An 11285-nucleotide genomic window follows, 5' to 3' on the forward strand; every position below is an offset into this window, starting at 1 on the left:
GCCGTGTACGTTCAAACTCGTAATCCCCTACGCTGGGTGTTCGTGTGATAGGGCCTAGCTGTTCAGCCAACGCAGCGATCCATCGACTGCTGACATATTCGATCTTGCCATTCGCAAACCGATTGCACCCTCTCACGAATTCCAGAGCTGGCTTGATTATGTAATCCGTTTGCGAACAGATTACCGAATGTGTTCTCATTGACTAAAAAGGCTGATTATCCGAAAATACAAGAAGAAGAGGAGGATAAGGACAACATTATGTTTATTTCATGTGGCCAATGCAAATGTGAGACAATGCAAGTGCATACTCTGCTTTTGGCATCATTCATGTCGCACCGCTTCATTTCCTTACCGGCTTGCATGCACGACTTGTCCTTGCTCAGCGGACATATGTGATACGCAGCACGTGTTGCCCCAATTTCTGTATCGATTCGGATGACCTTTCTTCAGCAAATTACTTTCCGAAGGGTGGCCACTAAGCGCGCATGGTTTGATCAAAATCGATGCAGGAATAGAGTTTACAACGCTTTGCCGCAAGGTCGCAAAACGCTGTGGCGCAAGCCCTCTTCAAGTTGTTTTGTCATTAGGGTGAAAAAAAAAATACATCTAATTTCAGCGCGGCATAAAGCAAAGGAAAACTGTTAAAGTGAAGAAGTTAACCTAAGTAGCTGGGTCGTTTACATAAGTTGTCTTGTTATGTTTCGAGTAGTTACGGTCTCTGACCATAACTATCCGTGTAATCCAAGAAGTGCGTCGCATCCCACTTGCTTGCTTTGCGCTGGTCGCTCATTTCTTTTTTTTTTTTTTGAAGGTGGCTCGACAAACACTTCATGAAGTTCTAAGCGCCTCATTTATTCATCATCATCATCATTTATTATCATGCTATAAAATCTGACGTCCTAGCCCTGTCGCTATACTGGAGATCTGTATTACGTCTCTACGCAAGCCAGCCGAATCAAGCTTATTACGTTATCACATTTACTGAAATCCGCTATAGAGAAGTTAGAAGCGGCTTCTATAACACACGGAAATATCTCACTTTTAATTTAGGTTGAAATATCTAAGTTGAAGATGCGTGATTGGTTTTGGCTGCCTATAGGGCCAGAGAAAAGAAATCTCTCTGATCTCTGATACGGCAGCACGATAAGTGATACGATTAACTTTCATTTTTCCAGATTTAATGGCGTTTTAGAAATCGCATGCAAATCTGTACTAAACTGCACCCCCTTAATGACAGACGATCATGAAGAGTTACTTTCTACACACAGGATTAAGGAAGCTGAAGTTGCACATGAAGTCCTGTCCAGAATAACGCCATCTTTGCATCCTTGGCTTAGTTTCGCTCCACAGTTTCTTGAAACTATCAATCTCAGGCACACACAAAATTATTTTTATTGGAAACTTCTTCTTGCACAGTTTCAAACACTCAATATGCAGTGCCCTGTAGAATTTTAGGTGAACTTACTAACCAACCCAACCAAGCTCTGATCCAAATGCCTATTCCTTTGTTCTTGTACATATCCGCATTCCTGTGTTGTCCGTAATTATTGTAATTGCTGAAAAATAATAAACTGAATTAATTAGAGAGAGAAGGAAATAAAGAAGGAGAAAATGCAGGGATGTTAACGAGACAAGTGCCCTACACTGGGGGAAGGGAAAAGGCAAATAAAATGAAGAGAGGAAAGCGGTGAACGTGCGCACGTGTGTGGACAGCACCGTCCAGTCAAAAACGCTCACACAGGCCAGTCGTTTTCAAAAAGCACAAACGTGTTTTCACTGTCTTCTGGGACAATGATCGGTGGTAACGGTGTTCAAGTGGATTCTGTAAGCTCTGTCCAATGCATTGAGGTGACTAGGTGATCATGTAGTCACCTCAATGCACTGTACATTAATTGTCTTTGTATGTCGAATCGGGGACAGTAGCCCAATAGGTACGTGTTCTATGTTCTCCTCGCAGGCCACAGACATCCCTTGCAAGACTGTCAGCCATTCCAATCAGGGCTCAATGAGCTCGCTTGAAAGCAACTCACAACGGCAACCGACACAGAGGAGTTGTCTCGCGTCGGTGAAGTCCGGGTGGAGGTCCCAGTTGCAGCGAAGGTAGTCTGGTGTAGACTGTGTGGGTAATCTGTGTATACTATAGTCTGCTGCGGCCTTCTATGTGCGGTATTCAACTCGGCTAACGAGACTGCCAGAAGACGAAGCTGCTTCGCAGCGTCGTATGTGACATACGAGGAGTCTTGTCTGCGTCATCATTTCCAGTGTTACCGCAATGATCAAGTAATTGTTGAAAATAGATTTCATGGCCTTTTCCTTTCAAGTGGTGGTTCAGTTCCACAATTTCGCGCGTCAGCTGCTCTGGAGTTCCATGTCAGAGGAACGACTGCATGCATTGCAGTGCCGGCTTTGAGTCGCAGAAGAACTATTTGAACTATTACGTCATGCACTTGCCTTGGCTTCGAGTTGTCGACAAATTCGACTTCGCCCTGCCATCTGCTAGCCGCCTGGTTAGCTCAGATGGTAGAGCGGCTGCCCCGGAAAAGCGGTGGTCCCGGGTTCGAGTCCCGGACCAGGACGAGTTTTTCTTCAACTGCGAGGCTTTCTTTCGAGGAACCCATTTTCCAGGACTCTGTATCGACCATCTGAATTGCACCGCGGAGAGCCGCGAGTTCTGCAGCTGTAGACGTCGTGACATGCGATACCTTGAACCGTTGTGTTAGTCATTTTGTCGGTATAACTAAGCGCCGCAGTAACTGGTCGATGTAGTTAAGCCGTCAGCATACATGTATGTGCAGTTAAAGGGAAACTGAGACATCCACCCAAATGTAGCAATTTGCTACAATGGAAACCCAACCGGGTTCCTCGAAATAAAGCCTCGCAGTTGAAGAAAAATTCGTCCTGGTCCGGGACTCGAACCCGGGACCACCGCCTTTCCGGGGCAGCCGCTCTACCATCTGAGCTAGCCAGGCGGCTAGCGGATGGCAGGGCAGTCTTGGACCAGGACGAATTTTTCTTCAACTGCGAGGCTTTCTTTCGAGGAACCCGGTTGGGTTTCCATTGTAGCAAATTGCTACATTTGGGTGGATGTCTCAGTTTCCGTTTAATTACTTATCTACACCTAGCGGATTTCCGGTGAACTATTACGTCATGCACTTGCCTTGGCTTCGAGTTGTCGACAAATTCGACTTCGCCCTGCCATCTGCTAGCCGCCTGGTTAGCTCAGATGGTAGAGCGGCTGCCCCGGAAAAGCGGTGGTCCCGGGTTCGAGTCCCGGACCAGGACGAGTTTTTCTTCAACTGCGAGGCTTTCTTTCGAGGAACCCGGTTGGGTTTCCATTGTAGCAAATTGCTACATTTGGGTGGATGTCTCAGTTTCCCTTTAATTACTTATCTCCACCCAGCGGATTTCCGCTGAACTATTACGTCATGTATGTGCAGTCACTGTATTTATCATAGAAGAGGAGTAAACTGAGTTGCTTGACTGCAGGTGATGGTAAGTCGAACTTTTTCTGAAGGCCTGGGATTTTGAAATATGCGTAAAGACGGCTCACACACCACAGAGAAATCAACAGCCTGGCCGCAGGTGCGTATCCTGAGGTAAGCCAGGCACGATGTGCGAGGACCGTTGCACTGAATGTTGTGGGGTCTTTCTGCTGGGAGGCTGTCGAGGTGGTGCGTAAGGGTCCGGGTGAAGTGTCTGGTGTGCGCATGCATTGTCTCGACGGCAATGTGCGTTCTGATTGCGTCGTCTTGAGCGATTACACTAGTTAATGTCGTTGATACGCGCCGCGGTATACAAAGGAATATCCTGAGGGTTTGATCTTGGATACTTTGGATTAGGTGTTCAGGTTAGCTCTGCAGATGTTGCGTATGACAGGTAGGCTGTACCGCAGGAATCCAAAACGGACCCTCTACAGCTGCAATTAATTTGTTATTAAGAAAGGGGTGGTTCTTTGGCGCAATGACTCTTCGAGTCAGAAGCGTTTTCAGCCCTTAGATTTGGCAAACTTATAGCTCGTGCATGTAAATTTAATTGCATGCATCGAGTAGCAGAAAGTGTACATGATGTTTACTCTTGACTAAAAATGTGAACTGCTGGCCCAATGCATTTCGCGTTACTGCCATACAAATGCAGATGTAAACGAAACCGCCACCTTGTCACTCTTTCGCAGTCGTCAGGTCAGTCATTGAGTACAGTTAGTTGTCTGTCGCGTACAATTAAGAAGCGCGCGGGCGCGCGCTCCCTTCGCATTCTTTTTCGCGCTTTGCGGCACAACATTGAAACGCGGAAAAAATAACTACGAAAAACGTAGCGAGCTGGATACTGTTGAATGGGATGTTTTCAAATGCGATGTACGAGTTGACATTCGAGCTTCCGCAATTATACGAGTATTTATTAATTTAGGTAATTAATTTGGACTAAGCTTAACCATGATAACAAAAAGAATTTGGAGTACGCCTAAGCTTCGCCTTTAAGAGTGGAACGCGATAGCGTTATTGGACGCCGTTGACGCCGACACCGACACCGTATTTTCTGCGACATGGGGCCCGATCAAAATTTAGAAAGGCTCCGTTTTCAACATTCCCCTCAATGTTGCCTAGAACTAAAGTACAGGGAAACACCAACAGAATTGGGGGACGCTTAAGCTTCGCCTCTAAAAGTGGAACGCGATACCATTCAAAGATCGCTGGCTGCTTATTAGGCTTTTTTCTCGTATATTAAAATTACAATCCGACGCTGTCACGTCTGTAGGTTGTGGTTAAGTCGTACTTTACGATTTTTCTGACGAATTTTACTTTGAGAAATTCAATTTTTGTTCACGAACACCTTGCGCCACGCGAAGGGCCCGCCCGGTCGGGGTGGTTCGGGATGATGTGGTTCGGCATGATTATTTCAACCAGACGCCGATGCTTACGCCGACGCGGACGCCGGATTTTCAGCGACACGAGGCCCTTAACGCTATCGCGTTCAAAATGTCCGGTTTGCGCAAGGCAACTGCCGACAAAACACCGTTGTTCCCACTTCGTACCCGTGGCCTCGTCTGTTAGATAGCTTGGCCCGCGTTTGCTGGGACACAGTATATTGTGCGCTTCAGTGGGCGAAAAGTCAGTACTTTCAATATAAAGTTTTCTTTTTCTTTTTTTTCTTACTGTCCCTTTTTCTTGTTATTCTTTTTTAATTATCGGCGTGACACCTTTTGCAAACGTCCGTTGGGATGAACGACCAAGTTGGCATAGCGTTTTATTTTCTGGCTCTCCTTGTTCGTTCCCGTGCGCATCATTGATCTTCTCAAAGAATATAAATGACGGTAACGGCTAAACACGCTGAGACGATTGAGTGGCAGGGAACAACAGAACAGAGGCGATGCTGTCGACTAAGTGGACCATAAAACAATGTTTCTCTCGCTTCTTTTTTTTTTTTTTTTTTTGCCTGTCTTTCTTTCTTGGCAGGGTGGCAGAACAGCAGGCGGCGCGCCACCGCCGGGCGCCTGAGTTCGGGGGCCTGCCACCAGGGAACCGGCGTGGTACCGCGCGCGAACGCTCGCACGCGGTGGGGGGGTGAAGCGCGCTGGCAAAGCGAGCGAGCGCCCGCGGCCGAAGCAGGGAGCGTCGAGCGCCCCGGCAAAGTAGGCTGCTTGCTGCCGCCGCTGCGAGTGGTACGCACGCACGCCTTCTCTTCCTGCCTGACCGGCGCGCAGGGGAGTCCCTTTCGACCGGCTTGCGAGTCTTGACTGCGAGTCGCCGCGCGGGACACGCCGACGGCACTGCCGCGTGCTTTTCGGCGGCCGTAGCACAACGACCGCTTCTTCTTCTCGCTTCACCCGAGAAAGAAAGAAAGGAGGTGCAGCGCCGCGCGTTACACCTGGACCCGCGCCACGCGTCTCGCCCGGCGCGTCAGGCACTGCGCACACCCCCACCGGACCTTTCTGTCGTTCGCCACGCGCTCGGCGACGGCCCTTCCAGTCAGCGTTACCTACGATAGAGGTGTGCGGTGACCGCCTTGCACCGGTGCCCCCGGCGGCTGACAAAACTGCGGCGACGCGCAACCACGGACACAACTTCTTGAGATCCCTTTCGCGTGCTTCTTCGTGCGCAAAAAAGGCTCGCTGAAGAAGGTGCGATCACCTCGAACCTTTCGTCGTATTTCCTCAGGGGAGGACCACGGATCGCGGCAGAGTGCGTGAATAGGTGAGCGTCAGTGGTACACTATCCGTGTGACGGTGACTATCTACGTTTCGTGATACTGACAAACATTTGACTGAACCTCGCGGTGTGTTCGTTGCTTATTGCCGTCGTCCTATAACTCCGGGGACTGTTTACACCGTTTCACCTAACCAGCGTGGGATTTGCAAGAAGTGCGCAACGCCCGCTGCAGGGTAAGCAACAGGGATGTTGTCGAATAAGTGACGTGCCGTTTACGATGCTCTGGATCGCGTGTCACCTAACGTTTGTCAGATGACACGCACGTAGTGCGAATACGAAAGTAAAATGGAGCTTATACTTGCTTTACGAGCACTAGAATAGTAAGTGAAACCATAATTAGCCACCGCTATAAGTGATAAGTCATATTGGGCTGAACATTAGGCCAACTAAAGTTTGAAAATAGAAAAATTGGCGGGTTTATCTGAAATGTTTGAGTAATTATCTGTGCTCGCATTCGTGGGTAAACTTCCAATAGCCGGTGTCTGTCGTATTCGCAAACTTTATAGAAACGAATAATTGGTTGCTAGCGCCCAATACCCTAAATTTAGTCTCGCAGGTAAGCAATAGTCGCATGGAAAGTATGAAGTTTGATGATATTGGGTACGTTGCAAATGCGGCACGGCACCTTAATACTAAGAGTCAAAGCGATATATATATATATATATATATATATATATATATATATATATATATATATATATATATAAGTGAAGAGCACAAGGATGAACAGAAGTGCACTCTAAGTGGAATGAAGGATTTTTTCCTTTCGTAGTGCAGTACAACTCACTGAAAGCACAACAGCTTTCGGTTCAGTGTATTGCATTCAGTTTGAAACGTATACTTGTTCCTTGACGTGTGAAAATATTGCTACTCAGCGACAGTTCAGTCCGAGAGCTGAACCGTTCGCTGGCTGGCAGTGTTTCAAGTCACAAATATAATAGAGCGAAAATAGGAATGATTTAAAGAAAAAGTAAAGTAAAATGAAAGAAGAAATGCAGAGGTGTTAGAAGAGATGGGGGAGGTGAGGGCAGCTTCTTATTTAAAGGATGCGGAAGTTTGTTCGTCGTTTTTGAAGATGGTCTTTCTTTTTGCACATACCAATCTTTCAATGCCAGCAAGACTGTCAGGTTGGAACAATCCCATTTATCTTATGACTTTACGGCTTGAAGACATTTTTTTTGAAAAGTGATGACATTATTAACATGATGGGGTAGAAAAGAAGTAACTTTCATAGTTGGGACACACACTTTGACAAATTCAAATCAAATAATCGGCCTATTACCACTGCTAGAAAAGTAATGTTTCACAATTGCCACTTTTGTATCATCAATAAAGCATCGCCATTGGTGCTTTCACAGGTAGTGTAACGCCACGGAATGGGCTCAGCGAACTTTTCTTTTCTTTTTTCCCCGTTTTGTACCGAAAAAGCGAGATGGAACAATATTTCGCTTGTAGCATTCATTCAATTCTTCTTCATGATGCAAGTTCGTTTTTGACCACATACTGCAAAATTCACTTTGTGTAATCACGGGAAGACCTCGGTACAATTATCATATAACGCCATCATCACCATATGTTAATGATTCCTACTTTATGTCTTTGTGCGAAATAGTGCAAGCCTTGTACTTGCGTTGAAGGGTCCTGCTTTACGCAGTATTTCGTGCTATCCTCTCAATACGAGTAAGAGACAGAAACTTCTGTAAACCACCGCAAACTGGAGATGTGCGCGTTTGTAGAAAAGGAGAAAGAGCATTTACGTGATTTTGTTATCAACGAGCTTTAGAGATACCCAGTCGTTTGACCAGCGCCAAACCAGCTCTCAAACCGGGGCACATGCCGAGCATGTATGTCTGAATCACTCTCCGCTCTCTTGCTGCAACAAAGACTGGAAACGAATTTTAGCTAACTAATATGCTTACACTATATATATATACGACAGCCTTTGCTAACGCACCTTGCGTTTAGCGGCCGCCTGGGAGAGATCAACTCGTTCTGCCGCGACACAGGATTTCAGCAGGCCACCTGGATGTCATTATCGTCGCGAGAATGACGACAGTGCGCGGCATCGTGTGCCTTTCGCAAGCCGAAGCAAACCGCGCTCGCTGCGAGCTCGACCTCAGCGTGGCTGGCGTTGGTGGCGGAAGCTCGGCGGGGGCACCGAAGCATGCGACGTTTCCGAACTCACCGGATCGAGCATTAGGTCGTTATCGTTAGTGGTGTTGCCTGCCCTTCACGGGTTGTATTCATTTCCACTGAGCCTTCGTGATGCCGCGCAGGATATAGTAAGTAGCTCACAGTCATGAATCGGGTGGCACGAAACTTTGCCGTCTGATGATACCGCACGGTCGCTTAAACATGCGCTTAACGAAACTTGACAACAATGGTTCCAAACATGCTAGGTTAGATTTCTCAGCGAATCACTATGGGCATTTGGACACTGCGAGATAAGACCTTATGTTTGCATCGTATATGACGCCGCCTGTAACCAATGAACATCAAACTTGTTAGCGCCAATTCACTCATGCATTAGTAATCGATTCGCTATTATAGGTATCACTATCGCTTAAGAGATGCCAAACGGGTAAATAAAGCAATAAAGATAAAAGCAACGACATAGCTGCAGCGGATATGTTGAAACAATTTAAAGTTAGGCCTCAAGGAGGACGAAGAAGAAAGAGAAAGAAGAAAGAGAAAGGCAGAAGGCAGGGAGGTTAACCAGAATAACGTCCGGTTGGCTACCCTACACCGGGGGAATGGGAAAGTGGAACACAAAGATGACAAGACTATGGCTCAGTAGACTTTCAAAGTTTCGGCCCATGGCCGTTTCTACCGTACTGTGACCTCATCACTTAAAAAGACTGCCGAGTTCGAACTTTAGTGTGAAGCCAAGCATTTCTCCCTAACAACTTTTGTGTTCTCAAACTGGTCCTAAACGCTGTGCGCTGGCGGTTGTAGACCACCAGCGTAGCCCAATGTAGACGCGTTGCCTCAATTTCTGTGAAATTTTTCGATGCCAGCATGCTCGAGATGAAGCTGTTCGGACAGAGGGACCGTTGTGGAACCGACTTCTGTTGGTTCTAGTCGCGATAGATAATTTATTTTGCCGGAAATAATATCTGGCCCAGACTTGTGCTCCCTGTACAATGACCAGAAGGAAGAAGCACAAAACAAACGTTTTGAAGTAAGTTGTTCAATAGACCAAGGTAAGCCTACAATGACAATTATTTTGGGTGTTGCAAGACACAGACGCGTTCTGTGGTCGCGTAATTTGTACATAACGGGAACACAATCAGCTGAAAACAGCCCTGCGACTGACACATGACACGATGGGCTTCACTTCATTTGTACAGGACGTAATAAAGCAGAATCTAGTACCGAACAGTTTACGCATGCATTGCAAATCATGCCTAGTAAGGTTCGCTTAGTAATTAAGCCGCAGGTCGTCGAGCACATCACAGCCGATGTCTGAGTGGAACTTGCACAAAACTGCCGACCTTCAAAGTTTGCCGGGGCATGACTGCTTACATTGCAGCTGTCAGTCGTCGAGAATGATCCCGGAATAATCATCAGACGGCGGTGTCACGTGTGCACAAATGACATGCGAACCTGCTTCAATTCAAACTACTGCACAAATATTTAAGCACCTCTCAGGTGTAGCTTTTATGTGGCGAATAAATGAACGGAAGCAACAAAATGGGCAGTCGTCGTAGCCTAATTGCGACATTGTTGTCCTGTGTCAAGCGTAAAGCAGGTACGCGTTGCCACGCAGACGTGATTTCTCGCGTGTCTGCGGCGCCCCACTATTCATGTCGTTCGATAAACCCGAACGGTCCACAACCACACATGTAGGGTCGTGATAGTGAACAACGTGGGTTTCGTTTTCGACTGAGGTACTGAAATGTGATCAGAACAGCCAGTGCGTTCGAGTTTCGGAGTTTCGGGTGGCAACATAGTAAAGGGCTGGACGTCATGCGGAATTCGAATCAAACAACGTTTATAGTCTAGAATCAACAATCGCACAACATTGGCATCACGATTTTTTCATTGCCTACTCGAAGACCCTATTGGCTCGCGAGCCGATTGTTAGGCCGGGAGGAGTGCCTATACCTTCATTCAACAACATATACGGACTCTCGTGGTCGACTTACACATCGAACCGCAAAGGTATATTTGTGAGTAGAAACTCCTTGTCATAGCCCGTCGCACATGCTATCATGTCATTCACAATCACGATTGGCCAGAGCCCGTTCTTTCTAATCCTTCTGACACGAAAGCATTTACGAATGAAGGCCCTGGCTAATTGCTTTGGTAATTAGGCATATATTACTGCGACAGAAGTAAAAAGCTCCAAACCGCGTCGATTACTGGCCCCTGCGGCCCCACTGCGATTGGGCAAAATGCAAAAAAACGCACGTCTACTAGGATTTAGGTGCACGTTAAAGAACTCCAGGTGGGTCAAATGTAATCCGGAACCCTCCACTATACGTCGTCCCTCATATAACCACTGTGCATCTTCCGGAAGTTAAAGCCCACCATTAATTATTTAATTAAATTATTCTGAAATGCTGCCGCGTACGTCAGGCCGTCTCTAAATCATCAGCTTCACTCTTGCCACGTGGCCAAGAACAAAAGTTTGCCTGCCGGCGCTGCCATTGAGCATCCAACGCCTCAGCAGTACGCTATAACCTCTGAGCTACCCCGCAGCGTTGACGCTCGCCTATTTGTGCGTGGTTTTGTGCGCAATGCAGACTCCGAAAGTGGTGGCGTCTGTGCATGTATTTCGGAGGTCGCCCCAGACAATATTGGAGAGGACGAAGTCGACATTGTGCGCACCGCACAACCTGCTGTGGCCTCCGAAACACATGCACCGATGCCAACACTCTCAGAGTCTGCATGGCCGCGCAAAACCACGCGCATGCTGCCAAAGCGCGAACGTTTCGCCATAAGGGAGTGCTTAGCGCGTTATGCTCCCAGCTGCACATTGCCGCCAGGGGCATGACTAGCGGTGGCGAGCAAAGTTTCGGTTTCCTTCGCCATATGGTGAAGGTGGCCCCGCGACGACGACGGAAAATTGAATTCTGG

At 47.3% G+C, this 11285-nt stretch overlaps 2 non-coding genes across 2 annotated transcripts; both read left to right on the forward strand.

The window, feature by feature from the left end:
• Positions 1-2502: 2502 nt before the first annotated feature.
• On the forward strand, positions 2503-2577 carry Trnap-cgg (transfer RNA proline (anticodon CGG)). The gene has a single exon. It is a non-coding gene; the product is annotated as a tRNA-Pro (tRNA).
• A 631-nt stretch (positions 2578-3208) lies between these two features.
• Positions 3209-3283, forward strand: Trnap-cgg (transfer RNA proline (anticodon CGG)). Its single transcript has one exon. It is a non-coding gene; the product is annotated as a tRNA-Pro (tRNA).
• The last annotated feature ends 8002 nt before the right edge of the window (positions 3284-11285 follow it).

Source organism: Dermacentor silvarum, chromosome 1, assembly GCF_013339745.2.
Source record: "Dermacentor silvarum isolate Dsil-2018 chromosome 1, BIME_Dsil_1.4, whole genome shotgun sequence".
NCBI lineage: Eukaryota > Metazoa > Arthropoda > Arachnida > Ixodida > Ixodidae > Dermacentor > Dermacentor silvarum.